This window comes from Petromyzon marinus, chromosome 58, assembly GCF_048934315.1.
Source record: "Petromyzon marinus isolate PM22_M1 ecotype Great Lakes invasive population chromosome 58, UKy_Petmar_22M1.pri1.0, whole genome shotgun sequence".
NCBI lineage: Eukaryota > Metazoa > Chordata > Hyperoartia > Petromyzontiformes > Petromyzontidae > Petromyzon > Petromyzon marinus.
The window spans coordinates 10,802,673-10,829,657 of NC_133724.1; the positions used below are offsets into that span (position 1 = coordinate 10,802,673).

At 44.6% G+C, this 26,985-nt stretch overlaps 1 protein-coding gene across 6 annotated transcripts in view; it reads left to right on the top strand.

The window, feature by feature from the left end:
• Window positions 1-26,985, top strand: part of LOC116955164 (serine/threonine-protein kinase SBK1-like) — a 68,631-nt gene that overhangs the window by 16,347 nt on the left and 25,299 nt on the right. Inside the window, exons 1-2 of one of the 6 annotated variants that reach the window (XM_076052924.1) lie at window positions 17,606-19,565; window positions 20,459-20,670. The exons of 3 other annotated variants lie outside the window; for them this stretch is intronic. The gene's annotated coding sequence lies outside the window, so the exon portion shown is untranslated. Of the gene's footprint in view, window positions 1-17,605; window positions 19,566-19,588; window positions 20,671-26,985 lie in introns of those variants that run through there. 2 more of the 6 variants (XM_032976174.2, XM_076052923.1) reach the window with 2 other exon arrangements.

The window sequence follows — 26,985 nt, forward strand, 5'->3', positions numbered from 1 at the left end:
GAAATAGGTAGTTGAAATAGGTGCCTGAAATAGGTGGTTGAAAGTGGTGGCTGAAAGAGGTGGCTGAAATATGTGGCTGAAAGAGGTGGCTGAAATAGATGACTGAAATAGGTGGTGGAAAGAGGTGACTGAAAGAGGTGCCTGAAATAGGCGGTAGAAAATGTGTCGGAAATAGGTGGCAGAAATAGGTGGCTGAAATATGCGGCAGAAAAAGGTGGCTGCAAGAAGTCGCTGAAATAGGTGGCTGACATAGGTGGCTGAAATAGATGACTGAAAGAAGTGTCTGAAATAGGTGGCTGACAAAGGTGGCTGAAATAAGTGGCTGAAATAGGTGGCTGAAAAAGGTGGCTAAAAGAGGTGGCTGAAGGAGGTGGCAGAAATAGGTGGTTGAAATAGGTGGTTTAAATAGGTGGTTGAAATAGGTGGCTGAAATAGGTGGCTGAAAGAGGTGGTTGAAAGAGGTGGTTGAAAGTGGCGACTGAAAAAGGTAACTGAAATAGATGGTTGAAGGACGTGGTTGCAAGAGGTGGCTGAAATACGTCGTTGAAATAGGTGGCTGAAATAGGTGGCTGAAATACGTGGCTGAAATAGGTGACTGAAAGAAGTGTCTGAAATAGGTGGCTGACATAGGTGGCTGAAATAAGTGGCTGAAAAAGGTGGCTGAAAAAGGTGGCTAAAAGAGGTGGCTGAAAGAGTTGGCAGAAATAGGTGGTTGAAATAGGTTGTTGAAATAGGTGGTTGAAATAGGTGGCTGAAATAGGTGGCTGAAAAACGTGGTTGAAAGAGGTGGTTGAAAGTGGCGGCTGAAAAAGGTAACTGAAATAGATGGTTGAAGGACGTGGTTGCAAGAGGTGGCTGAAATACGTCGTTGAAATAGGTGGCTGAAATAGGTGGCTGAAATAGGTAGTTGAAATAGGTGGCTGAAATAGATCAATGAAATAGTTAAAATAGGAGGTGGTTGAAAGTGGTGGCTGAAATAGGTGGCTGAAAGAAGTGGCTGCCATAGGTAGCTGAAATAGGTGGCTGAAATAGGCGGCTGAAATAGGTGGTTGAAATAGGTGGCTGAAATTGGTGGTTGAAATAGGTGGCTGAAATAGGTGGCTGAAATAGGTGGCTGAAAGTGGTGGTTGAAAGAGGTGACTGAAATAGGTGGCTGAAATAGGTGGTTGAAACAGGTGGCTGAAATATGTGGCTGAAATAGGTGGCTGAAATAGATGACTAAAATAGGTGGCTGAAATAGGCGGCTGAAAAAGGCGGTAGAAATATGTGTCAGAAAGAGGTGGCTGAAATACGTGGCTGAAATAGGTAGTTGAAATAGGTGCCTGAAATAGGTGGTTGAAAGTGGTGGCTGAAAGAGGTGGCTGAAAGAGGTGGCTGAAATATGTGGCTGAAAGAGGTGGCTGAAATAGATGTCTGGAATAGGTGGTGGAAAGAGGTGACTGAAAGAGGTGCCTGAAATAGGTGGTTGAAAGTGGTGGTTGAAAGACGTGGCTGAAAAAGGTGGCTGAAGGATGTGGCGGAAATAGGTGGCTGAAAAAGGTAAATGAAATAGATGTTTGAAGGACGTGGTTGCAAGAGGTGACTGAAATAGGTGACTGAAATAGGTGGCTGAAATAGGTAGTTGAAATAGGTGGCTGAAATAGATCAATAAAATAGTTCAAATAGGAGGTGGTTGAAAGTGGTGGCTGAAATAGGTGGCTGACATAGGTGGCTGAAATAGGTGGTTGAAATAGGTGGCTGATATAGGTGACTAAAATAGGTGGCTGAAATAGGTGGCTGAAATAGGTGGCTGAAAGAGGTGGCTGAAATATGTGGCTGAAATATGTGGCTGAAATAGGTGGCTGAAATAGGTAGCTGAAATAGGTGGTTGAAAGAGGTGGCTGAAAGAGGTGGCTGAACAAGGTTTGCTGAAAGAGGTGGTGGAAAGAGGTGCCTGAAATAGGTGGTTGAAAGTGGTGGCTGAAAGAGGTGGCTGAAATAAGTGGCTGAAATAGATGACTAAAATAGGTGGCTGAAATAGGCAGCTGAAATAGGCGGTAGAAATATGTGTCGTAAAGAGGTGGCAGAAAGAGGTGGTTGAAATAGGTGGCTGAAATAGGTGGCTGAAATAGGTGGCTGAAGTATTTGGCTGAAATAGGTGGTAGAAATATGTCGTAAAGAGGTGGCAGAAATAGGTGGCTGAAATATGCGGCAAAAAAGGTGGCTGCAAGAAGTGGCTGAAATTGGTGGCTGAAAGAGGTGGCTGAAAGACGTGGTTGAATGAGGTGGTTGAAAGTGGTGGCTGAAAAATGTGGTGGAAAGACGTGGCTGAAATAGGTGGTTGAAAGTGATGGCTGAATAGGTGGCTGAAAGTGGTGGTTGAAATAGGTCGCTGAAATAGGTGGCTGAAATAGGTGACTGAAATAGGCGGCTGAAATATGTCGGAAAGAGGTCGCAGAAATAGGTGGCTGAAATAGGCGGTAGAAATATGTCGGAAAGAGGTGGCAGAAATAGGTGGCTGAAATATGCGGCAGAAAAAGGTGGCTGCAAGAAGTCGCTGAAATAGGTGGCTGAAAGAAGTGTCTGAAATAGGTGGCTGACATAGGTGGCTGAAATAAGTGGTTGAAATAGGTGGCTGAAAAAGGTGGCTGAAAGAGGTGGCAGAAATAGGTGGTTGAAATAGGTGGTTGAAATAGGTGGTTGAAATAGGTGGTTGAAATAGGTGGCTGAAATAGGTGGCTGAAAAAGGTGGTTGAAAGAGGTGGTTGAAAGTGGCGGCTGAAAAAGGTAACTGAAATAGATGGTTGAAGGACGTGGTTGCAAGAGGTGGCTGAAATAGGTGGCTGAAATAGGTGCCTGAAATAGGTAGTTGAAATAGGTGGCTGAAATAGATAAATGAAATAGTTAAAATAGGAGGTGGTTGAAAGTGGTGGCTGAAATAGGTGGCTGAAAGAAGTGGCTGCCATAGGTAGCTGAAATAGGTGGCTGAAATAGGCGGCTGAAATAGGTGGTTGAAATAGGTGGCTGAAATTGGTGGTTGAAAGCGGTGGCTGAAATAGGTGGCTGAAATGGGTGGCTGAAAGTGGTGGTTGAAAGAGGTGACTGAAATAGGTGGCTGAAATAGGTGGTTGAAACAGGTGGCTGAAATAGGTGGCTGAAATAGATGACTAAAATAGGTGGCTGAAATAGGTGGCTGAAAAAGGCGGTAGAAATATGTGTCAGAAAGAGGTGGCTGAAATACGTGGCTGAAATAGGTAGTTGAAATAGGTGCCTGAAATAGGTGGTTGAAAGTGGTGGCTGAAAGAGGTGGCTGAAAGAGGTGGCTGAAAGAGGTGGCTGAAATATGTGGCTGAAAGAGGTGGCTGAAATAGGTGTCTGAAATAGGTGGTGGAAAGAGGTGACTGAAAGAGGTGCCTGAAATAGGTGGTTGAAAGTGGTCGTTGAAAGACGTGGCTGAAAAAGGTGGCTGAAAGAGGTGGCGGAAATAGGTGACTGAAAAAGGTAAATGAAATAGATGGTTGAACACGTGGTTGCAAGAGGTGGCTGAAATAGGTGGCTGAAAAAGGTAGTTGAAATAGGTGGCTGAAATAGATCAATAAAATAGTTCAAATAGGAGGTTGTTGAAAGTGGTGGCTGAAATAGGTGTCTGACATAGGTGCCTGAAATAGGTAGTTGAAATAGGTGGCTGAAATAGATCAATGAAATAGTTAAAATAGGAGGTGGTTGAAAGTGGTGGCTGAAATAGGTGGCTGAAAGAAGTGGCTGCCATAGGTAGCTGAAATAGGTGGCTGAAATAGGCGGCTGAAATAGGTGGTTGAAATAGGTGGCTGAAATTGGTGGTTGAAAGCGGTGGCTGAAATAGGTGGCTGAAATGGGTGGCTGAAAGTGGTGGTTGAAAGAGGTGACTGAAATAGGTGGCTGAAATAGGTGGTTGAAACAGGTGGCTGAAATAGGTGGCTGAAATAGATGACTAAAATAGGTGGCTGAAATAGGTGGCTGAAAAAGGCGGTAGAAATATGTGTCAGAAAGAGCTGGCTGAAATACGTGGCTGAAATAGGTAGTTGAAATAGGTGCCTGAAATAGGTGGTTGAAAGTGGTGGCTGAAAGAGGTGGCTGAAAGAGGTGGCTGAAAGAGGTGGCTGAAATATGTGGCTGAAAGAGGTGGCTGAAATAGGTGTCTGAAATAGGTGGTGGAAAGAGGTGACTGAAAGAGGTGCCTGAAATAGGTGGTTGAAAGTGGTGGTTGAAAGACGTGGCTGAAAAAGGTGGCTGAAAGAGGTGGCGGAAATAGGTGGCTGAAAAAGGTAAATGAAATAGATGGTTGAAGGACGTGGTTGCAAGAGGTGGCTGAAATAGGTGGCTGAAAAAGGTAGTTGAAATAGGTGGCTGAAATAGATCAATAAAATAGTTCAAATAGGAGGTTGTTGAAAGTGGTGGCTGAAATAGGTGTCTGACATAGGTGCCTGAAATAGGTAGTTGAAATAGGTGGCTGAAATAGATCAATGAAATAGTTAAAATAGGAGGTGGTTGAAAGTGGTGGCTGAAATAGGTGGCTGAAAGAAGTGTCTGCCATAGGTAGCTGAAATAGGTGGCTGAAATAGGCGGCTGAAATAGGTGGTTGAAATAGGTGGCTGAAATTGGTGGTTGAAAGCGGTGGCTGAAATAGGTGGCTGAAATGGGTGGCTGAAAGTGGTGGTTGAAAGAGGTGACTGAAATAGGTGGCTGAAATAGGTGGTTGAAACAGGTGGCTGAAATAGGTGGCTGAAATAGATGACTAAAATAGGTGGCTGAAATAGGCGGCTGAAAAAGGCGGTAGAAATATGTGTCAGAAAGAGGTGGCTGAAATACGTGGCTGAAATAGGTAGTTGAAATAGGTGCCTGAAATAGGTGGTTGAAAGTGGTGGTTGAAAGTGGTGGCTGAAAGAGGTGGCTGAAAGAGGTGGCTGAAAGAGGTGGCTGAAATATGTGGCTGAAAGAGGTGGCTGAAATAGGTGTCTGAAATAGGTGGTGGAAAGAGGTGACTGAAAGAGGTGCCTGAAATAGGTGGTTGAAAGTGGTGGTTGAAAGACGTGGCTGAAAAAGGTGGCTGAAAGAGGTGGCGGAAATAGGTGGCTGAAAAAGGTAAATGAAATAGATGGTTGAAGGACGTGGTTGCAAGAGGTGGCTGAAATAGGTGGCTGAAAAAGGTAGTTGAAATAGGTGGCTGAAATAGATCAATAAAATAGTTCAAATAGGAGGTTGTTGAAAGTGGTGGCTGAAATAGGTGTCTGACATAGGTGGCTGAAATAGGTGTTTGAATAGGTGGCTGAAATAGGTGACTGAAATAGGTGGCTGAAATAGGTGGCTGAAAGTGGTGGCTGCAAGAGGTGGCTGAAATATGTGGCTGAAATAGGTGGCTGAAATAGGTGGTTGAAAGAGGTGGCTGAAAGAGGTGGCTGAACGAGGTTTGCTGAAAGAGGTGGTGGAAAGAGGTGCCTGAAATAGGTGGTTGAAAGTGGTGGCTGAAAGAGGTGGCTGAAATAGGTGGCTGAAATAGGTAGTTGACATAGGTGGCTGAAATAGATCAATAAAATAGTTCAAATAGGAAGTTGTTGAAAGTGGTGGCTGAAATAGGTGTCTGACATAGGTGGCTGAAATAGGTATTTGAATAGGTGGCTGAAATAGGTGGCTGAAATAGGTGGCTGAAAGTGGTGGCTGAAAGAGGTGGCTGAAATATGTGGCTGAAATATGTGGCTGAAATAGGTGGCTGAAATAGGTAGCTGAAATAGGTGGTTGAAAGAGGTGGCTGAAAGAGGTGGCTGAACGAGGTTTGCTGAAAGAGGTGGTGGAAAGAGGTGCCTGAAATAGGTGGTTGAAAGTGGTGGCTGTAAGAGGTGGCTGAAATAAGTGGCTGAAATAGATGACTAAAATAGGTGGCTGAAATAGGCAGCTGAAATAGGCGGTAGAAATATGTGTCGGAAAGAGGTGGCAGAAAGAGGTGGTTGAAATAGGTGGCTGAAATAGGTAGCTGAAATAGGTGGCTGAAGTATTTGGCTGAAATAGGTGGTAGAAATATGTCGTAAAGAGGTGGCAGAAATAGGTGGCTGAAATATCCGGCAAAAAAGGTGGCTGCAAGAAGTTGCTGAAATAGGTGGCTGAAAGACGTGGTTGAAAGAGGTGGTTGAAAGTGGTGGCTGAAAAAGGTGGTGGAAAGACGTGGCTGAAATAGGTGGTTGAAAGTGATGGCTGAATAGGTGGCTGAAAGAGGTGGTTGAAATAGGTGGCTGACATAGGTGGCTGAAATAGGCGGCTGAAATAGGCGGCTGAAATATGTCGGAAAGAGGTCGCAGAAATAGGTGGCTGAAATAGGTGGCTGAAATAGGCGGTTGAAATATGTCGGAAATATGCGGCAGTAAAAGGTGGCTGAAATATGCGGCAGAAAAAAAATAGGTGGCTGAAAGAGGTGGCTGAAAGACGTGGTTGAAAGGTGGTTGAAAGTGGTGGCTGAAAAAGGTGGTGGAAAGACATGGCTGAAATAGGTGGTTGAAAGTGCTGGTTGAATAGGTGGCTGAAAGAGGTGGTTGAAAGAAGTGGCTGAAATAGGTGGCTGAAATAGGTGGCTGGAATATGTTGCTGAAAGAGGTGGCTGAAAGAGGTTTGCTGAAAGAGGTTTGCTGAAAGAGGTTTTCTGAAAGAGGTGGTGGAAAGACGTGTCCGAAAGAGGGGGCTGAAATAGGTGGCGGAAATAGGTGGCGGAAATAGGTGACAGAAGTAGGTGGTTTAAATAGGTGGCCGAAAGAGGTGGTTGAAAGAGGTGGTTGGAAGAGGTGGCTGAAATACGTCGTTGAAATAGGTGGCTGAAATAAGTCTAGGAAATATGTGGCTGAAAGAGGTGGCTGAAAGAGGTAGTTGAAAGAGGTTTGCTGAAAGAGGTAGTTGAAAGAGGTTTGCTGAAAGAGGTTTGCTGAAAGAGGTGGTGGAAAGAGGTGCCTGAATTAGGTGGTTGAAAGTGGTGGCTGAAAGAGGTGGCTGAAATATGTGGCTGAAAGAGGTGGCTGAAATAGGTGTCTGAAATAGGTGGTGGAAAGAGGTGCCTGAAATAGGTGGTTGAAAGTGGTGGTTGAAAGACGTGGCTGAAAAAGGTGGCTGAAATAGGTGGCGGAAATAGGTGGCTGAAAAAGGTAACTGAAATTGATGGTTGAAGGATGTGGTTGCAAGAGGTGGCTGATATAGGTGGCTGAAGTGGCTGAAATAGGTGGCTGAAATAGGTGGCTGAAATAGATCAATAAAATAGTTCAAATAGGAGGTGGTTGAAAGTGGTGGCTGAAATAGGTGGTTGAAAGAGGTGCCTGAAAGAAGTGGCTGACATAGGTGGCTGAAATAGGTGGCTGCAATAAGTAGCTGAAATAAGTGGCTGAAATAGGTGGTTGAAAGAGGTGGCTGAAAGAGGTGGCTGAAATTGGTTTGCTGAAAAAGGTGGTGGAAAGAGGTGCCTGAAATAGGTGGTTGAAAGTGGTGGCTGAAAGAGGATGCTGAAATATGTCGCTGAAATATCTGGCTGAAATAGGTGGCTGAAATAGATTACTAAAATAGGTGGCTGAAATAGGCAGGTGAAATAGGCGGCTGAAATAGGCGGTAGAAATATGTGTCAGAAAGAGGTGGCTGAAATACGTGGCTGAAATAGGTAGTTGAAATAGGTGGCTGAAATAGATCAATAAAATAGAAGGTATTTGAAAGTGGTGGCTGAAAGAGGTGGCTGAAATAAGTGGCTGACATAGGTGGCTGATCTAAGTGGCTGAAATAGATGACTGAAATAGGTGGCTGAAATAGGCGGCTGAAATAGGCGGTAGAAAATGTGTCGGAAATAGGTTGCAGAAATAGGTGGCTGAAATATGCGACAGAAAAAGGTGGCTGCAAGAAGTCGCTGAAATAGGTGGCTGACATAGGTGGCTGAAATACGTGGCTGAAATAGGTGACTGAAAGAAGTGTCTGAAATAGGTGGCTGAAAAAGGTGACTGAAATAGATGGTTGAAAGACGTGGTTTGAAGAGGTGGCTGAAATAGATGGTTGAAAGACGTGGTTGGAAGAGGTGGCTGAAATACGTCGTTGAATTAGGTGGCTAAAATAGGTGGTTGAAAGTGGTGGCTGAAAGAGTTGAAAGAAGTGGCTGAATAGGTCATGGAAATAGGTGGCTGAAATATGTGGCTGAAAGGTTTTCTGAAAGAGGTTTGCTGAAATGAGTGGCCAAAAGAGATATGCAGGAAGAGGTGGCTGCAAGAGGTGACTGAAAGAGGTGGCTGAAATAGATGACTGAAAGAGGTGGCTGAAATAGGTGGTTGAAAGAGGTTCCTCAAATAGGTTCCTGAAATAGGTGGCTGAAATAGGCGGTAGAATTATGTCGGAAAGAGGTGGCAGAAATAGGTGGCTGAAATATGCGGCAGAAAGAGGTGGCTGAAAGAGGTTTGCCGAAAGAGGTTTGCCGAAAGAGATTTGCTGAAAGAGGTGGTTGAAAGAGGTGACTGAAAGACGTGGTTGAAAGAGGTGGTTGAAAGTGCTGGCTGAATAGGTGGCTGAAAGAGGTGGTTGAAAGAAGTGGCTGAAATAGGTGGCTGAAATAGGTGGCGGAAATAGGTGCCTGAAATAGGTGGTTGAAAGTGGTGGTTGAAACACGCGGCTGAAAAAGGTGGCTGAAAGAGGTGGCGGAAATAGGTGGCTGAAATAGGTGGTTGAAAGTGGTTGCTGAAATAGGTGGCTGAAAGAGGTGGCTGAAAGAAGTGGCTGACATAGGTAGCTGAAATAGGTGCCTGAAATAGGTGGTTGAAAGTGGTGGTTGAAAGATGTGGCTGAAAAAGGTGGCTGAAAGAGGTGGCTGAAATAGCTGGCTGAAAAAGGTGGTTGAAAGTGGTGGCTGAAAAAGGTAACTGAAATAGATGGTTGAAGGATGTGGTTGCAAGAGTTGGCTGAAATACGTCGTTGAAATAGGTGGCTGAAATAGGTGGCTGAAATAGGTAGTTGAAATAGGTGGCTGAAAGTGGTGGCTGAAATAGGTGGCTGAAAGAGGTGGCTGAAAGAAGTGGCTGACATAGCTGAAATAGGTGGCTGAAATAGGTGGCTGAAATAGGTGGCTGATTTAAGTGGCTGAAATAGATGACTAAAATAGGTGGCTCAAATAGGCGGCTGAAATAGGCGGTAGAAAATGTGTCGGAAATAGGTGGCAGAAATAGATGGCTGAAATATGCGGCTGAAAAAGGAAGCTGCAAGAAGTCGCTGAAATAGGTGGCTGAAATAGGTGGCAGAAAGAGATATGCAGAAAGAGGTGGCTGCAAGAGGTGACTGAAAGAGGTGGCTGAAATAGATAACTGAAAGAGGTGGCTGAAATAGGTGGTTGAAAGAGGTTCCTCAAATAGGTTCCTGAAATAGGTGGCTGAAATAGGTGGCTGAAATAGGTGGCTGAAATAAGTGGCTGAAATAGGTGGTTGAAAGAGGTGGCTGAAAGAGGTGGCTGAAAGAGGTAGTTCAAAGTGGTTTGCTGAAAGAGGTGGCTGAAATAGGTGGCTGACATATATGGCTGAAATAGGTGGCTGAAATAGGTGACTGAAAGAAGTGTCTGAAATAGGTGGCTGACATAGGTGGCTGAAATAAGTGCCTGAAATAGGTGGCTAAAAAAGGTGGTTGAAAGTGGTGGCTGAAAGAGTTAGTTGAAAGAAGTGGCTGAATAGGTCATGGAAATAGGTGACTGAAATATGTGGCTGAAAGGTTTTCTGAAAGAGGTTTGCTGAAATGGGTGGCAGAAAGAGATATGCAGAAAGAGGTGGCTGCAAGAGGTGACTGAAAGAGGTGGCTGAAAGAGGTAGTTGGAAGAGGTGGCTGAAATACGTCGTTGAAATAGGTGGCTGAAATAAGTGTTGGAAATATGTGGCTGAAAGAGGTGGCTGAAAAAGGTAGTTGAAAGAGGTTTGCTGAAAGAGGTGGTGGAAAGAGGTGCCTGAAATAGGTGGTTGAAAGTGGTGGCTGAAAGAGGTGGCTGAAATATGTGGCTCAAAGAGGTGGCTGAAACAGGTTGCTGAAATAGGTGGTGGAACGAGGTGGCTGAAATACGTGGCTGAAATAGGTAGTTGAAATAGGTGCCTGAAATAGGTGGTTGAAAGTGAGGGCTGAAATAGGTGGCTGAAATAGGTGGCTGAAATATGTGGCGGAAATAGGTGGCGGAAATAGGTGGCTGAAATAGGTGGTGGAACGAGGTGGCTGAAAAAGGTGGTTGAAAGAGGTGGTTGAAAGTGGTGGCTGAAAAAGGTAACTGAAATAGATGGTTGAAGGACGTGGTTGCAAGAGGTGGCTGAAATAGGTGGTGGAAATAGGTGGCGGAAATAGGCGGTAGAAATATGTGTCGGAAAAAGGTGGCAGAAATAGGTGGTTGAAATAGGTGGCTGAAATAGGTGGCTGAATTAGGTCGCTGAAATAGGTGGCTGAAATAGGTGGTTGAAATAGGTGGTTCAAAGAAGTGGCTGAAAGAGGTGGTTGAAAGAGGTGGTTGAAAGAAGTGGCTGAAATAGGTTTCTGACGTAGATGGCTGAAATAGGTGGCTGAAATAGGTGACTGAAAGAAGTGTCTGAAATAGGTAGCTGACATAGGTGGCTGAAATAGGTGGCTGAAAAAGGTGGCTGAAAAAGGTGACTGAAAAAGGCGGTAGAAATATGTGTCAGAAAGAGATGGCTGAAATACGTGGCTGAAATAGGTAGTTGAAATAGGTGCCTGAAATAGGTGGTTGAAAGTGAGGGCTGAAATAGGTGGCTGAAATAGGTGGCTGAAATAGGTGGCTGAAATATGTGGCGGAAATAGGTGGCGGAAATAGGTGACAAGTAGGTGGTTTAAATAGGTGGCTGAGAGAGGTGGTTGAAAGAGGTGGTTGGAAGAGGTGGCTGAAATACGTCGTTGAAATAGGTGGCTGAAATAAGTGTTGGAAATATGTGGCTAAAAGAGGTAGTTGAAAGAGGTTTGCTGAAAGAGGTGGTGGAAAGAGGTGCCTGAAATAGGTGGTTGAAAGTGGGGGCTGAAAGAGGTGGCTGATATAAGTGGCTGAAATAGATGACTAAAATATGTGGCTGAAATAGGTGGCTGAAATTGGTGGCTGAAATAGGTCGCTGAAATAGGTGGCTAAAATAGGTGGTTGAAATAGGTGGTTGAAAGAAGTGGCTGAAAGAGGTGGTTGAAAGAGGTGGTTGAAAGAAGTGGCTGAAATAGGTAGCTGACATAGGTGGCTGAAATAGGTGGCTGAAAAAGGTGACTGAAATAGATGGTTGAAAGACGTGGTTTGAAGAGGTGGCTGAAATAGATGGTTGAAAAACGTGGTTGGAAGAGGTGGCTGAAATACGTCGTTGAAATAGGTGGCTAAAATAGGTGGTTGAAAGTGGTGGCTGAAAGAGGTTTGCTGAAAGAGGTGGTGGAAAGACGTGTCTGAAATAGGGGTCTGAAAGAGGGGGCTGAAATAGGTGGCTGAAATAGGTGGCTGAAATAGGTGGCGGAAATAGGTGGCGGAAATAGGTGGCGGAAATAGGTGGCGGAAATAGGTGGCGGAAATAGGTGACAAGTAGGTGGTTTAAGTAGGTGGCTGAAAGAGGTGGTTGAAAGAAGTGGTTGGAAGAGGTGGCTGAAATACGTCGTTGAAATAGGTGGCTGAAATAAGTGTTGGAAATATGTGGGTGAAAGAGGTGGCTGAAAGAGGTAGTTGAAAGAGGTTTGCTGAAAGAGGTGGTGGAAAGAGGTGCCTGAAATAGGTGGTTGAAAGTGGTGGCTGAAAGAGGTGGCTGATATAAGTGGCTGAAATAGATGACTAATTTATGTGTCTGAAATAGGTGGCTGAAATAGGCGGCTGAAATAGGCGGTAGAAATATGTCGGAAAAAGGTGGCAGAAAGAGGTTGTTGAAATAGGTGGCTGAAATAGGTGGCTGAATTAGGTCGCTGAAATAGGTGGCTGAAATAGGTGGTTGAAATAGGTGGTTGAAAGAAGTGGCTGAAAGAGGTGGTTGAAAGAGGTGGTTGAAAGAAGTGGCTGAAATAGGTTTCTGACATAGATGGCTGAAATAGGTGGCTGAAATAGGTGACTGAAAGAAGTGTCTGAAATAGGTTGCTGACATAGTTCGCTGAAAAAGGTGGCTGAAAAAGGTGACTGAAAAAGGCAGTAGAAATATGTGCCAGAAAGAGGTGGCTGAAATACATGGCTGAAATAGGTAGTTGAAATAGGTGCCTGAAATAGTTGGTTGAAAGTGGTGGCTGAAAGAGGTGGCTGAAAGAGGTGGTTGAAAGTGGGGGCTGAAATAGGTGGCTGAAATAGGTGGCTGAAATAGGTTGCGGAAATAGGTGGCAGAAATAGGTGGTTGAAAGAGTGGCTGAAATAGGTGGCTGAAATAGGTGGCTGAAATAGGTGGCTGAAATAGGTGGCTGAAAAAGGTGACTGAAATAGATGGTTGAAAGACGTGGTTTGAAGAGGTGGCTGAAATAGATGGTTGAAAAACGTGGTTGGAAGAGGTGGCTGAAATACGTCGTTGAAATAGGTGGCTAAAATAGGTGGTTGAAAGTGGTGGCTGAAAGAGGTTTGCTGAAAGAGGTTTGCTGAAAGAGGTGGTGGAAAGACGTGTCTGAAATAGGTGGCGGAAAATAGGTGGCAGAAATAGGTGACAAGTAGGTGGTTTAAATAGGTGGTTTAAATAGGTGGCTGAAAGAGGTGGTTGAAAGAGGTGGTTGGAAGAGGTGGCTGAAATACGTCGTTGAAATAGGTGGCTGAAATAAGTGTTGGAAATATGTGGCTGAAAGAGGTGGCTGAAAGAGGTAGTTGAAAGAGGTTTGCTGAAAGAGGTGGTGGAAAGAGTTGCCTGAAATAGGTGGTTGAAAGTGGTGGCTGAAAGAGGTGGCTGAAAGAGGTGGCTGAAATATGTGGCTGAAATATGTGGCTGAAAGAGGTGGCTGAAATAGGTGGCTGAAATAGGTGTCTGAAATAGGTGGTGGAAAGAGATGACTGAAAGAGGTGCCTGAAATAGGTGGTTGAAAGAGGTGGTTGAAAGTGCTGGCTGAAAAAGGTAACTGAAATAGATGGTTGAAGGACGTGGTTGCAAGAGATGGCTGAAATAGGTGGCTGAAATAGGTGGCTGAAATAGGTGGCTGAAATAGGTGGCTGAAATAGGTTGCGGAAATAGGTGGCAGAAATAGGTGGTTGAAAGAAGTGGCTGAAATAGGTGGCTGAAATAGGTGGCTGAAAAAGGTGACTGAAATAGATGGTTGAAAGACGTGGTTTGAAGAGGTGGCTGAAATAGATGGTTGAAAAACGTGGTTGGAAGAGGTGGCTGAAATACGTCGTTGAAATAGGTGGCTAAAATAGGTGGTTGAAAGTGGTGGCTGAAAGAGGTTTGCTGAAAGAGGTTTGCTGAAAGAGTTGTTGGAAAGACGTGTCTGAAATAGGTGGTGGAAAATAGGTGGTGGAAAATAGGTGGCGGAAATAGGTGGCGGAAATAGGTGACAAGTAGGTGGTTTAAATAGGTAGTTTAAATAGGTGGCTGAAAGAGGTGGTTGAAAGAGGTGGTTGGAAGAGGTGGCTGAAATACGTCGTTGAAATAAGTGTTGGAAATATGTGGCTGAAAGAGGTGGCTGAAAGAGGTAGTTGAAAGAGGTTTGCTGAAAGAGGTGGTGGAAAGAGGTACCTGAAATAGGTGGTTGAAAGTGGTGGCTGAAAGAGGTAGCTGAAAGAGGTGGCTGAAATATGTGGCAGAAATATGTGGCTGAAAGAGGTGGCTGAAATAGGTGGCTGAAATAGGTGTCTGAAATAGGTGGTGGAAAGAGATGACTAAAAGAGGTGCCTGAAATAGGTGGTTGAAAGAGGTGGTTGAAAGTGCTGGCTGAAAAAGGTAACTGAAATAGATGGTTGAAGGACGTGGTTGCAAGAGATGGCTGAAATAGGTGGCTGAAATAGGTGGCTGAAATAGGTAGTTGAAATAGGTGGCTGAAATAAATCAATAAAATAGTTAAAATAGGAGGTGGTTGGAAGTGGTGGCTGAAATAGGTGGCTGAAAGAGGTGGCTGAAAGAAGTGGCTAACATAGGTAGCTGAAATAGGTGGGTGAAATAGGCGGCTGAAATAGGTGGTTGAAATAGGTGGCTGAAATTGGTGGTTGAAATAGGTGGCTGAAATAGGTGACTGAAATAGGTGGCTGAAATAGGTGGCTGAAAGTGGTGGTTGAAAGAGGTGACTGAAATAGGTGGTTGAAATAGGTGATTGAAATAGGTGGTTGAAATAGGTAATTGAAATAGGTGGCTGAAAGAGGTGGCTGAAAGAGGTAGTTGAAAGAGGTTTGCTGAAAGAGGTGCTGGAAAGAGGTGCCTGAAATAGGTGGTTGAAAGTGGTGGCTGAAAGAGGTAGTTGAAAGGTTTGCTGAAAGAGGTGGTGGAAAGAGGTGCCTGAAATAGGTGGTTGAAAGTGGGGGCTGAAAGAGGTGGCTGATATAAGTGGCTGAAATAGATGACTGAAATAGGTGGCTGAAATAGGCGGCTGAAATAGGCTGTAGAAATACGTGTGGGAAAAAGGTGGCAGAAAGAGTTGGTTGAAATAGGTGGCTGAAATAGAATTCTGACATAGGTGGCTGAAATAGGTGGCTGAAAGAAGTGTCTGAAATAGGTAGCTAACATAGGTGGCTGAAATAGGTGGCTGAAAGAGGTGACTGAAATAGATGGTTGAAAGATGTGGTTGGAAGAGGTGGCTGAAATACGTCGTTGAAATAGGTGGCTAAAATAGGTGGTTGAAAGTGGTGGCTGAAAGAGTTAGTTGAAAGAAGTGGATGAATAGGTGGTGGAAATAGGTGGCTGAAATATGTGGCTGAAAGGTTTTCTGAAAGACGTTTGCTGAAATGGGTGGCGGAAAGAGATATGCAGAAAGAGGTGCCTGCAAGAGGTGACTGAAAGAGGTGGCTGAAATAGATGACTGAAAGAGGTGGCTGAAATAGGTGGTTGAAATATGTTCCTGAAATAGGTGGCTGAAAGAGGTGGTTTAAAGACGTGGCTGACATAGGTGGTTGAAATAGACGGCTGAAATAGGCAGCAGAAATTGGTGGCTGAAATTGGTGGTTGAAATAGGTGGCTGAAATAGGTGGCTGAAATAGGTGGCTGAAATAGGTGGCTGAAATAGGTGGTTGAAAGTGGTGGCTGAAAGAGTTAGTTGAAAGAAGTGGCTGAATATGTGGTGGAAATAGGTGGCTGAAATATGTAGCTGAAAGAGGTTTTCTGAAAAATGTTTGCTGAAATAGGTGGCGGAAAGAGATGGCTGAAATAGGTGGCTGAAAGAGGTGGCTGAAAGAGGTGGTTGAAAGAAGTGGCTGAAATAGGTGGCTGAAATAGGTTGTGGAAATAAGTGGCTGAAATATGTGGCTGACAGAGATGGCTGACAGAGGTGGCTGACAGGTGGCTGACAGGTGACTGACAGGAATGGCTGACAGGAGTGGCTGACAGAGGTGGCTGACAGGTGGCTGACAGGTGGCTGACAGGGATGGCTGACAGAGGTGGCTGAAATAGGTGATGGAAATAGGTGGATTAAATAGGTTGTGGAAATAGGTGGCTGAAAGAGGTGGCTGAAAGAGCTTTGCTGAAAGAGGTTTGCTGAAAGAGGTGGTGGAAAGAGGTGGTGGAAAGAGGTGGTTGAAAGTGGTGGCTGAAAAAGGTGGCAGAAAGACGTGGCTGAAATAGGTGGCTGAAATAGGTTGTGGAAATATGTGGCTGAAAGAGGTGGCTGAAAGAGGTGTCTGAAAGAGGTTTGCTGAAAGAGGTTTGGTGAAAGAGGTGGTGGAAAGAGGGGTCTGAAATATGTGGCTGAAATAGGTGGCGGAACGAGGTGACTGAAAGAGGCGCCTGAAATAGGCGGTTGAATAGGTGGATGAAAGTGGTGGTTGAAAGTGATGGTTGAAACTGATGGTTGAAATAGGTGGTTGACATAAGTGGCTGATAATTGGTGGCTGCAAGAGGTGGTTGAAATAGGTGGCTGCAAATGGTGGCTGAAATTGGTGGTTGAAATAGGTGGTTGATATAAGTGGCTGATAATTGGTGGCTGCAAGAGGTGGCTGAAATAGGTGGTGGAATGAGGTGGCTGAAAGAGGTGGTTGAAAGAGGTGGCTGCAAGAGGTGGCTGACGGAGGTGGCTGGCAGAGGTGGCTGGCAGAGGTGGCTGACAGAGGTGGCTGAAATAGGTGGCTGATATAGGTGGTGGAATGAGGTTGCTGCAAGAGGTGGCTAAAACAAGTAGCTGAAAGAGGTGGCTGCAATACGTGGCTGAAATAGGTGGCTGATATAGGTGGCTGCAAATGGTGGCTGAAATTGGTGCTTGAAAGAGGTGGCTGAAATAGGTGGCTGCAAATGGTGGCTGAAATAGGTGGTTGAAAGACGTGGCTGATAATTGGTGGCTGCAAGAGGTGGCTGCAAGATGTGGCTGCAAGAGGTGGTTATAAGAGGTGGTTATAAGAGGTGGTTACAAGAGGTGGCTGACAGAGGTGGCTGACAGAGGCGGCTGACAGAGGCGGCTGACAGAGGCGGCTGACAGAGGCGGCTGACAGAGGCGGCTGACAGAGGTGGCCGACAGAGGCGGCCGACAGAGGTTGCTGACAGAGGTGGCTGAAAGAGGTGGTTGAAATTGTTGGCAGATATAGGTGGTTGTAAGAGGTGGCTGAAATAAGTGGCTGATATAGGTGGTGGAATGAGGTGGCTGAAAGAGGTGGCTGAAAGAGGTGGCTTAAATAGGTGGTTGAAAGTAGTGGCTGAAAGAAGTAGTAACAAATTATTTATTATTTTTTTTCATTTATATTTTTTTACCTACGTGACTTAACCGAAAGAACCAAAGAGTATGAAAGAAGTAGCTGAAATAGATTGTTGAAAGAGGTGGCTGAAATAGGTGGCTGAAACAGGTGGCTGACAGAGGTGTCTGAAATGGGTGGTTGAAATATGTGGCTGCAAGAGGTCGTTGTAATAAGTTAATACCTTCAGTGGGCTTTGCCTCGTAGGATGGGAATGGCTTAGTTTTATTTGTATGTTTTGGGTGATTTTTTAACTTTCTTGTATTTTGCACTTCTATCATGTGATTGTATTGTTTGGTGTCACGTTCAGACCTGCCCCTACTGGACATCTGTTAAGAAGAGCTTTATAGCTTATCAGATTCATCCAGTATAAATAACTATTCAGACCCTGATTTTCTTTAACCGATCTGTATATCTGTCCCTTAAAAAAAAATTATATTTATCACATCAGCCATGTGACCTCCTGGGGGAGTGAATAATTTCAGAGCAGCCATTGGTTTATTAAAACATGTTGACACCGTATCGATTTTCAACATTCAGCATCACATCGGTCGAGTCCACATAGCTTGGACCAATAACTGGCGTACTTTCAGATTTTTTGAAGTTGGGGGTCCTCCATGAGTGCCGTTGGATGTGAGGTCCTCATGCGATGCTCACCAACTCAATGCAGTAAAACACTTTTAAGCAGCTCCTTCACGTGTCTGTCCCACCTGGCTGATCTTGTCAAGAAGCATAAACCATCATCACGTAAACTTTGATCACCCTCACAGTGGCGGCTTTTGGCTCACTGTCAAACAGACGGTTACCGCATCGCGTGGTTTCCGAAGCGCTTCTGCGGCCATCTGGAACACTCTTCCTTCCAATATTAGGAAGCCACTGAAGCTATGCACTTTAAATCATTTGAATTGAAAACTAATTACTTTAGAACAGCCTTTTGTATTTAGTTTGTTGTCCCCCGCACCTCCAATTAGCACGGTTGGCTACGTACAGTGCGACAGAAGTTCAACATACATATTCTTGGGTCTTTCGGTAAAGTCACATAGATAGGTTCAAAGAACCTATCACCTTGCCATACATTGCAGGTGTTACCAAAATGATTTCCAAAATCTTGAACAAACACAAGATCCAGGTTCGATTCAACACTGTACACAAAATCCGTGATTTTATCCCATCTGTGAAGGACGTGATTCCTGACATGCAATACCCTGGTGTCTACAAAGTGAGTTGTGGCTGTGGCAGCAGTTATATTGGGGGAACGAAACGACATGTCTCGGACCGCGTTCGTGAACACAAGGCAGATCTGAAACACGGTAGGACCAATACCTCTGCCATTGCTGATCATTGTTTTAATGCTGTGGGTTCACACGGAACTGATTTTTCCAAGACTGAAGCACTCTGCAAATCTACCGGCTACCTTCAGAGATTTGTTCATGAAGCCATCCAGAAATATAAACACAGACACAACTTCAACCGATTGGATGGGAACAAACTGAGCAATCATTGGAAGGACGATATTAACCAGCTAAAGTCAACTGACTGTGAGGTTTCCATCCTACCTGTCTGTCAGCTGTTATTTCCGACTCTCTGTGTCTCTCTCTATGTCTCTCTTAGATCTCTCATGCTCACATGTCCTTTGCATTGCACTCTCATGCCTTTGGATTGCACTTTCATACTCACATGCCCTTTGGATTGCACCCGTTGGGTTGCACTCATGCCTTTGGATTGCACCACTCTTCGATTTCACATTAACATGCTAATCTCTCACATTAACATAGCCACTTCCGCGCCCTTGTCGAGGAGGCCTCTCTCCTATCTTACAGTTACATGCTAATTTCTCACATTAACATCACTATCCCCGGCCACTTCTTTATGGCCCTTGGGCTACACCCATTTCAAACCTTTTTAAAGTCTGCCTCAGCAGCAGACCATGCTTTCCCACCTGATGACAGATGCTTGTGTTGTGCCCGAAACGTGATTTATTTTATTTTATACCTGCCTGACCTTACCGAAAGAGCCAAAGAGTATGGATTCCTGCAGTCACGAAAGCTTCAAATCAATATAGAAATAGGTGGCTCAAATAGGTGGCTGCAAGAGATGGCTGAAATAGGTGGTTGAAATAGGTGGTTGATAGTGGTGGCTGAAAGAGGTGGCTCAAATAGGTGGCTCAAATAGATGGCTGAAAGAGGTGGCTGCAAGAGGTGGCTGTAAGAGGTGGCTGTAATAGGTTGCTGTAATCGGTGGCTGAAATAGGTAGTTAAAAAAAGGTGACTGAAATAGGTGGCTAAAATAGCTAATTGAAATAGGTGGCTGCAAGAGGTGGCTGAAATGGGTGGCTGAAATAGGTGGCTGAAAAGGTGGCTGCAAGATGTGACTATAATAGGTTGCAGTAATCGGTGGCTGAAATAGGTAGTTAAAAAGATGACTGAAATAGGTGGCTAAAATAGCTAATTGAAATAGGTGGCTGAAAGAGGTGGTTGAAAGTGGTGGCTGAAAGATGTTGCTGAAATAGGTGGCTGAAATTGTGCCTGAAATAGGTAGTTTCTCTCCTGCACGGCAATGTTGTAACAGGTGATGATTGGCTTTGTCCCGCTTCTAATTCGTTGGCGAGAGAGTAAAATGAAAGGTCACTTTGGAGACCCAGAGCATGCGACGCAGGTAAATCGGAATCGAGTTTCATTCGAATAAACCTCGAAATCGGATACGCGATTCTGATGCCGAGCCTGAACAATAGGAGGCGGAGAGTGGAGGGAGGGGGAGAAGCGGAGGGCAACAGGGAGCCAGGACTGCGGTTTGTATAGTGTGTGTGTGTGGGTTTGTGTAATGATGTGTGGCTGTTTGTGTAGTGTGTATACGTGTGTATGTGCAATGTGTGTGTGGCTGTTTGTGTAGTGTGTATGGGTGTGTGCAATATGTGTGGGTGTTTGTATGGGTGCGTGTGTGCATTGTGTGTGGGTGATTGTGTATTGTGTGTGCAATGTGTGTGGCTGTGTAGTATGTGTGCAATGTGGGTGGGTGTGTGCATGCATGGGTGTGTGTTCAATGTGTGTGCTTGTGTATAGGTGTGTGCATTGTGTGTCGGTGTTTGTTTCGTGTGTGTACGTTTGTGCAATGTGTGTGTTTGTTTAGTGTGTATATGGGTGTGTGTATGGGTGTGTGTGCAATGTGGGTGGGTGTGTGTATGGGGGTGTGTGTATATAGTGGGGAGCGATAGTGTAGCGGTTAGCGCGCTGCGCTATGAACCTGGCGACCCGGGTTCGATTCCCGCTCACGGCCAACACCGGTGACGATTATCTGAACCGGTCCCGGGCCTCCCCTAGGTCGACTCAGCCTCAAATGAGTACCTGGTGCGGTGTGTAAACATTGCCACTAGGGAGACAAAGGCGGTCGGGCGTGGTGCTGGCCACCCACCCCCTCGTGTGCCGTGCCAGCCTTCATAGGTGCTCACTTACAGCAGTTGCCCCAACAGTCTATTCAGGCTATACGGGGGATCTTTGGCTTTGTACATTCTGTGTGGGTGTACGTTTGTGTGTGCAATGTGTGCAATGTGTGTGGATGTTTGTGTAGTGTGTGTGTGCAATGTGTGTGTGTGGGTGTTTGTGTAGCGTGCGTGTGTGTTTGTGTAGTGTACCATGTAGGGTCATGTCGCCCGCATGCCTAAACATCTTTTGTTCGGCTGGATAGAGGGGACTAAACGGGCGCGGCAGAGAATAGAGAAGAGATGGAGTGATGTGGTACAAGAGGACGTGGAGCCGAGTATACTTGCCGATGACTGGTACCAGCGGTGTCAAGATCGGCCTCTGTGGAGGCAGTCGCCCTCCAACAACAACGGAGGGCGGAGGAGCGACGCTCACAACAACGAGCGGAGCGCCGGGTGGATAAAGCACAGCATGTCGGTACAGTAGGGGGCACAGGTGGTGCATCAGCCAGTCATCTCAGTCGACCCATGACACCTAAGTCTGCCCCGTGACTTCCTGCCAGCGGGCGTTCGACACTTAACCTGCACATATCCTGGCACAAGCGCCGTGGTGACGTCACCACCACTTTATGGCTAATGGCGTGTGTATGGATTTATATGTTTTTGGGTTGTGTGTGTGTAGGGGTTGATGTGTGTATGTACAGTGTGTGTAGGGGTTGATGTGTGTGTATGGGTTAATGTTTTTATGTGTAGTGTATGGGTTGATGTGTGTGTATGGTTACATCATGGGACCTCCTTTGCCAGTACCAAAATATGAGAATAGGTTTTCCCCTTTTATCAGGAAACAAAACAGGTGTTAAGTTGTTAAAACACCAAACTGAAACCTTTTACAAGGAATCATGTCTGCATTAACCACAATACTTTTGGTCAGAATGCAAACAAAAAACACACTGATAGTATGATGCATTGTCTTTGAAACTGATTGGTCCACACCAGAGACAGCTTTCTTTGGAGCCTCGTCTCAAATGGTATTAGACCAGAGGACGCCTTTTGGCGAAACCTATTTGGCGTTCCTTTTCACCGTTTATTCACACTCTTGCACACTCTTATACACTCTGTTTACACTCTCTATGCTCGACGCTTACACACGTCAGAACTCTGTCCTTTACGCGGACATCCCTCAGCTATCTACGCCCCCGTATGGCTTCCCTTATGCCTACCCCCTCGTCTGCCCCGGGCGGGGGCTCACCCATTACCGCCCGGCGACGAGGTGAGGCCTCTACATCACTAGCACTTCTTCGGCGGCGGCTGGGATGTCTTCCATGCAGGTTCTCGTTCCCATCTTCTCTCTCCCCACGGCGACCCCGCCCTCGTCCCGGGGTCCCCTTTATGTACCCCGCCGCCTCGATGACATAACATCACGCCATCCCACTCCTCTACAGATGACATGACGTCATCCCACTACTCCTCTACATGTGTATGTGAAGTGTGTATGGCTTAATGTGTGTGTGCAGTGTGTGTATGGGAAGTGTGTGTATGGGTTAATGTGTGAGTGTGTAGTGTGTATGGGTTGATGTGTGTATGTGCAGTGTGTGTATATGCAATGTGTGTAAGGGTTGATGTGTCTATGTGCAGTGTGTGTAGGGGTTGATGTGTGTATCGGTAGATATGTGTGTGTAGGGGTTGATGTGTGTGTGTAAATGGGATTCATGGCACAGTTGGTGCACTGCGCTACGATACAGGCGGCTTGTAATTCAATTCCTGGCCACAGCTCGTATCAGTGGCGAGTGGTCAGATTTGGTGGCAGTTGATCAACTAAAGATTTAGTTTTAGAGGATTACACAAACATGAGTCCCAGTATAAGCAATAGGATTAATCTCTCGGAATGTACTTATGCGTGTCGTGTATGTGTTTGTGTGTGAGAGAGTTTTTGTGTAAGTATTTAATTAATAAATAACAATATAAACCTCTGGGTCTGAGCATTAAATAATAAGTCTTGCATCAAACAATGACCCCTATGCTTATGAGACACTGAATGTCGAAACCGGTCCTAAATTTGATGATATGAAAGCAAGGCTGCTGAATTGTAGACTCCCAGCAACACCGAATGGCTAATAGGATGTGTAAACTATTTTTGTTTTACAGTAAGATCACCGATTATAACCGGCGGCTTAGAGAAGGAAGGGGGTGCCGGATTTTCATAAACCCTAAATAATCACTAATAATTATTTTTGTAACTTATTATTTTGATTTAAAGCTTTCGTGACTGCAGTAATTCATATTCTTAGTTTTTTCGGTAAAGTCACGTTGAAGAGAAACAACAAAATAACAAAATATATATAAAACCGATGCTTATCTGAAACCGGATTCCCACCACCATCCATCACAGAAGAATTCTCTCATCAAGACTCTGTATCATAGAGCCCAATGCATATCTGACCAGGAACACATAAGCAGTGAACTCAAGCACGTACACCAAGCTCTTAGGGCTAATGGTTACTCTGACTATACAATCCGCAAAGCTATCACTCAAACCATGAAGAAGAACCCTCTTGAGGAGCCTTTCAAAACCATCACTTTACCCTACATTGCTGGGATCACAAAAAAGATCTCCAAAATCTTGAATAAACACAAGATCCAGGTCCGTTTCAACACATTGCATAAAATCCGTGATCTGGTTCCGTCTGTAAAAGATGTGATTCCGGACATACAATACCCTGGTGTCTACAAACTAAGTTGCCTCTGTGGTAGTAGTTACATTGGAGAAACCAAACGCCATGTCTCGGACCGCATTCGTGAACATAAAGCAGACCTTAAACACGGTAGGACCAACACCTCGGCCGTAGCAGATCATTGTTCTAATTCAGTAGGCTCACATGCCATTGACTTTTCCAAGGCGGAGGTTCTTTGTAAGCCATCTGGCTTCCATAAGAGATTCGTTCATGAGGCTATCCACATGTACAAGCACAGAGACAATTTCAACCGAGAAGATGGATTCTATCTTAGCAATCATTGGAAAGATTTGATAAACCATTTCAGTTCTTAATTGATTGTTCACGCTTACAGTGGCTTTCAGACAGCATACATTATAAAAAATTTCGTCTCCCCCCTCCTCTTTTCAAAAAAAATAGATGGACTAGTCCTGGGCAAACTGCCAAATCGCTGCGCGTGACGCCAACGTTTTTTTTTTATAAATAAATAAATGTGCCGTTTAAAAATAAATTTATGCAAACCAACACACCTGATGATGACCGTTTGAGTTATGGTCGAAACGTCGTGAGAATTTTTTATTGTTTTATATATATTTTGTTATTTTGTTGTTTCTCTTCAACGTGACTTTACCGAAAAAACTAAGAATATAACTTATTATTTTCACCTTCTTGTATACCACTGTTTTTAGGTGTTGTGTATTGCATGCTGTTTTCGCCGGATCGGCCCGGGACCGCGGGATAAATGTTGGAAGCCAGATAATTGCGCACCAGATAATCGATTATCAACTGTGTTATTTTAATGGAGTGATTGATGTTGGAAGAAATATTGTGCATTTATTTATTATTGTGTGTAAGAAGTTGCACCGGGTGGCTAAAACACAGCGAAATGCCCCAGTGGAGAGCACTGGTGGTGTTGCATGTCAGTCATCTGAGTGCATTAAGATGGCTGGCACCTCCGATTAGCGTGGTTGGCTACGTACGGTGTAAAAGATTGGCCTACACTAGTCCCTCGGTTAGCGTTTTTAATCCGTACCATGGAAACTACTGTTGACCGAAATAACTGTGAATCTATATTCTTGGTTCTTTCGGTAAAGTCACGTAGAAGGGAAACAATAAAATAATAAAAATATAAAACAATAAAATTCTCACGACGTTTCGACTGCAACACAAGCAATCATCATCAGGTGTGAAAACCACAACAATAAAATTTGAAAAAAGTGGCGTTTTTTTTTACATTAGCACAACGGATAGCGATTTGACAGTTTGTTCAGATGGACGAGTCCATCTATGTTCGGAAAAGAGGAGGGGGGAGGCGAAAAATAATGGATGCGGTCTGAAAGCCACCTTAAGCGTGATCAATCAATTAAGACCCGAAATGGTTGATCAAATCCTTCCAGTGATTGCTAAGCCAGAATCCATCTTCTCGGTTGAAATTGTCTGTGTTTGTATATGTGGATAGCCTCATGAACGAATCTCTCATGGTAGCCAGATGGCTTGCAAAGAACCTCTGTCTTGGAGAAGTCAATGTCATGTGAACCTACTGAATTATAACAGTGATCTGCCACGGCCGAGATGTTGGTGCTACCGTGTTTCAGTTCTGCTTTGTGTTCACGAATGCGGTCCAAGACATGTTGTTTGGTTTCTCCAATGTAGCCTCATGAACGAATCTCTCATGGTAGCCAGATGGCGTTTAGCTGAAGGGCTAAACTTTGCAGTTACACCTAAACACATACCAGTTAATGATATCATTGCCCAAGTTGACGTGGCTCTCAAGGGCCTGGGTCACATCGCTGCAGACGTAGCAAGATCTGAAATCGCTGCAATCCTTAAAAACGCTAAGATGCCAGCTAGCAACCTCAGCAAAGATGAGCGTTTTGAATTATATAAATAAAAAAGAGAGATGACATTGTCATCCTCTCAGCCGACAAGGGCAATGCCACTGTCATCATGGATAAAATACAATATAACAACAAGATTCAAGAATTACTCAACGATGGCAGCTATACAAAAATAAAAAGAGATCCAACCAACAGCCTCATCATAAAAACTAACAAAATAATTTCTGATTCAACCGCATTAATTGATCAAACCAAACAGTTCTCGTTGAAACCTTCTGCTGCCAGGCCACCAAGATTATACGGCTTACCAAAAATACATAAAGTAGATACACTCCTTTGTCCCATCGTCTCTACTATCAACTCCCCCACCTACAAACTGGCTCGTTTTCTGTCTGAAATCCTGCGGCCTTTCACTGGAAAAACCACCTCTGCGGTACAAAATTCTACTCACCTGGTATCAACAATCAAGGATATTTCCCTGTCCCCAGACGATCTGCTTGTCAGTTTTGATGTAGTTTCCTTATTCACCAAAGTTCCTGTACCTGACACCATCGCAATCATTGAAGACTTGGTTCATCAAGGACTAACACACTGAGGTACCCCCTGGTAAGACACTGCTTAACCAATACATACTTCACTTAGAATGGAACTTTCTACAAACAAACTGAGGGTACCCCAATGGGCTCCCCCCCTATCTCCGGTTGTAGCCAACATTTTCATGGAGAAATTTGAAACTGACGCCATACAGACTGCCACTCTACGCCAAACCTTATGGAAGAGGTACCTGGATGACACTTGTCATCTGGCCACATGGCCGGCCTGCTCTAGACCAATTCTTTGACCACATCAATTCCATACACCCAGCCATCAGATTTACCATGGAAGTCGAAAAAGATGGCAAGCTACCATTTTTGGATGTCCTAATAAAAAAGAGACCTGATGGTTCAATGAGCCACTCTGTTTACAGGAAAGCTACCCATATGGATGCTTACCTGAAACCGGATTCCCACCACCATCCATCCCAGAAGAATTCCCTCATCAAGACTCTGCACCATTGAGCCCAATGCATATCCGACCAGGAACACATAGCCAGTGAACTCAAGCACGTACACCAAGCTCTTAAGGCTAATGGTTTTTCCGACTACACAATCCACAAAGCTATCACTCCAACCATGAAGAAGGACCCTCTTGAGGATCCTTTCAAAACCATCACTATACCCTACTTTATGGGGATCACAAAAAATATCTCCAAAATCTTGATTAAACACAAGATCCAGGTCCGATTCAACACATTACATAAAATCCGTGATCTGATTCCGTCTGTAAAAGATGTGATTCCGGACATACAGTACCCTGGCGTCTACAAACTAAGTTGCCTCTGTGGTAGTAGTTACATTGGAGAAACCAAACGACATGTCTCGGACTGCATTCGTGAACACAAAGCAGACCTGAAACACGGTAGCACCAACACCTCGGCCGTGGCAGATCACTGTTATAATTCAGTAGGTTCACATGACATTGACTTCTCCAAGACAGGTTCTTTGCAAGCCATCTGGCTACCATGAGAGATTCGTTCATGAGGCTATCCACATATACAAACACAGAGACAATTTCAACCGAGAAGATGGATTCTGGCTTAGCAATCATTGGAAGGATTTGATTAACCATTTCGGGTCTTAATTGATTGATCACGCTTAAGGTGGCTTTCAGACCGCATCCATTATTTTTCGTCTCCCCCCTCCTCTTTTCCGAACATAGATGGACTCGTCCATCTGAACAAACTGTCAAATCGCTATCCGTGCTGCTAACATTAAAAAAACGCCACTTTTTTCAAATGTTATTGTTGTGGTTTTCACACCTGATGATGATTGCTTGTGTTGCAGTCGAAACGTCGTGAGAATTTTATTGTTTTATATTTTTATTATTTTATTGTTTCCCTTCTACGTGACTTTTACCGAAAGAACCAAGAATATGAATCCATGCAGTCACTAAAGCTTTAAATCAAAATGTAACTGGGAATCTAATTAAGCAATTACATGTTCAATAATTACATGTTAAATAATTACATGTTCAAAGCACTACTTTATGTAGAAAACTTTTTTTTCACAAAGCCAGTCGAGGTCGAAACGTCTCATAAATGGGCATCGTTGATTGGCTGAGGCATGCTCAGGCCACTTAATGAGCGCTCGGATTGGCCGAAACTGGCGCCCACGGGCACAACGTAAACATACCGTTAGTCAACAT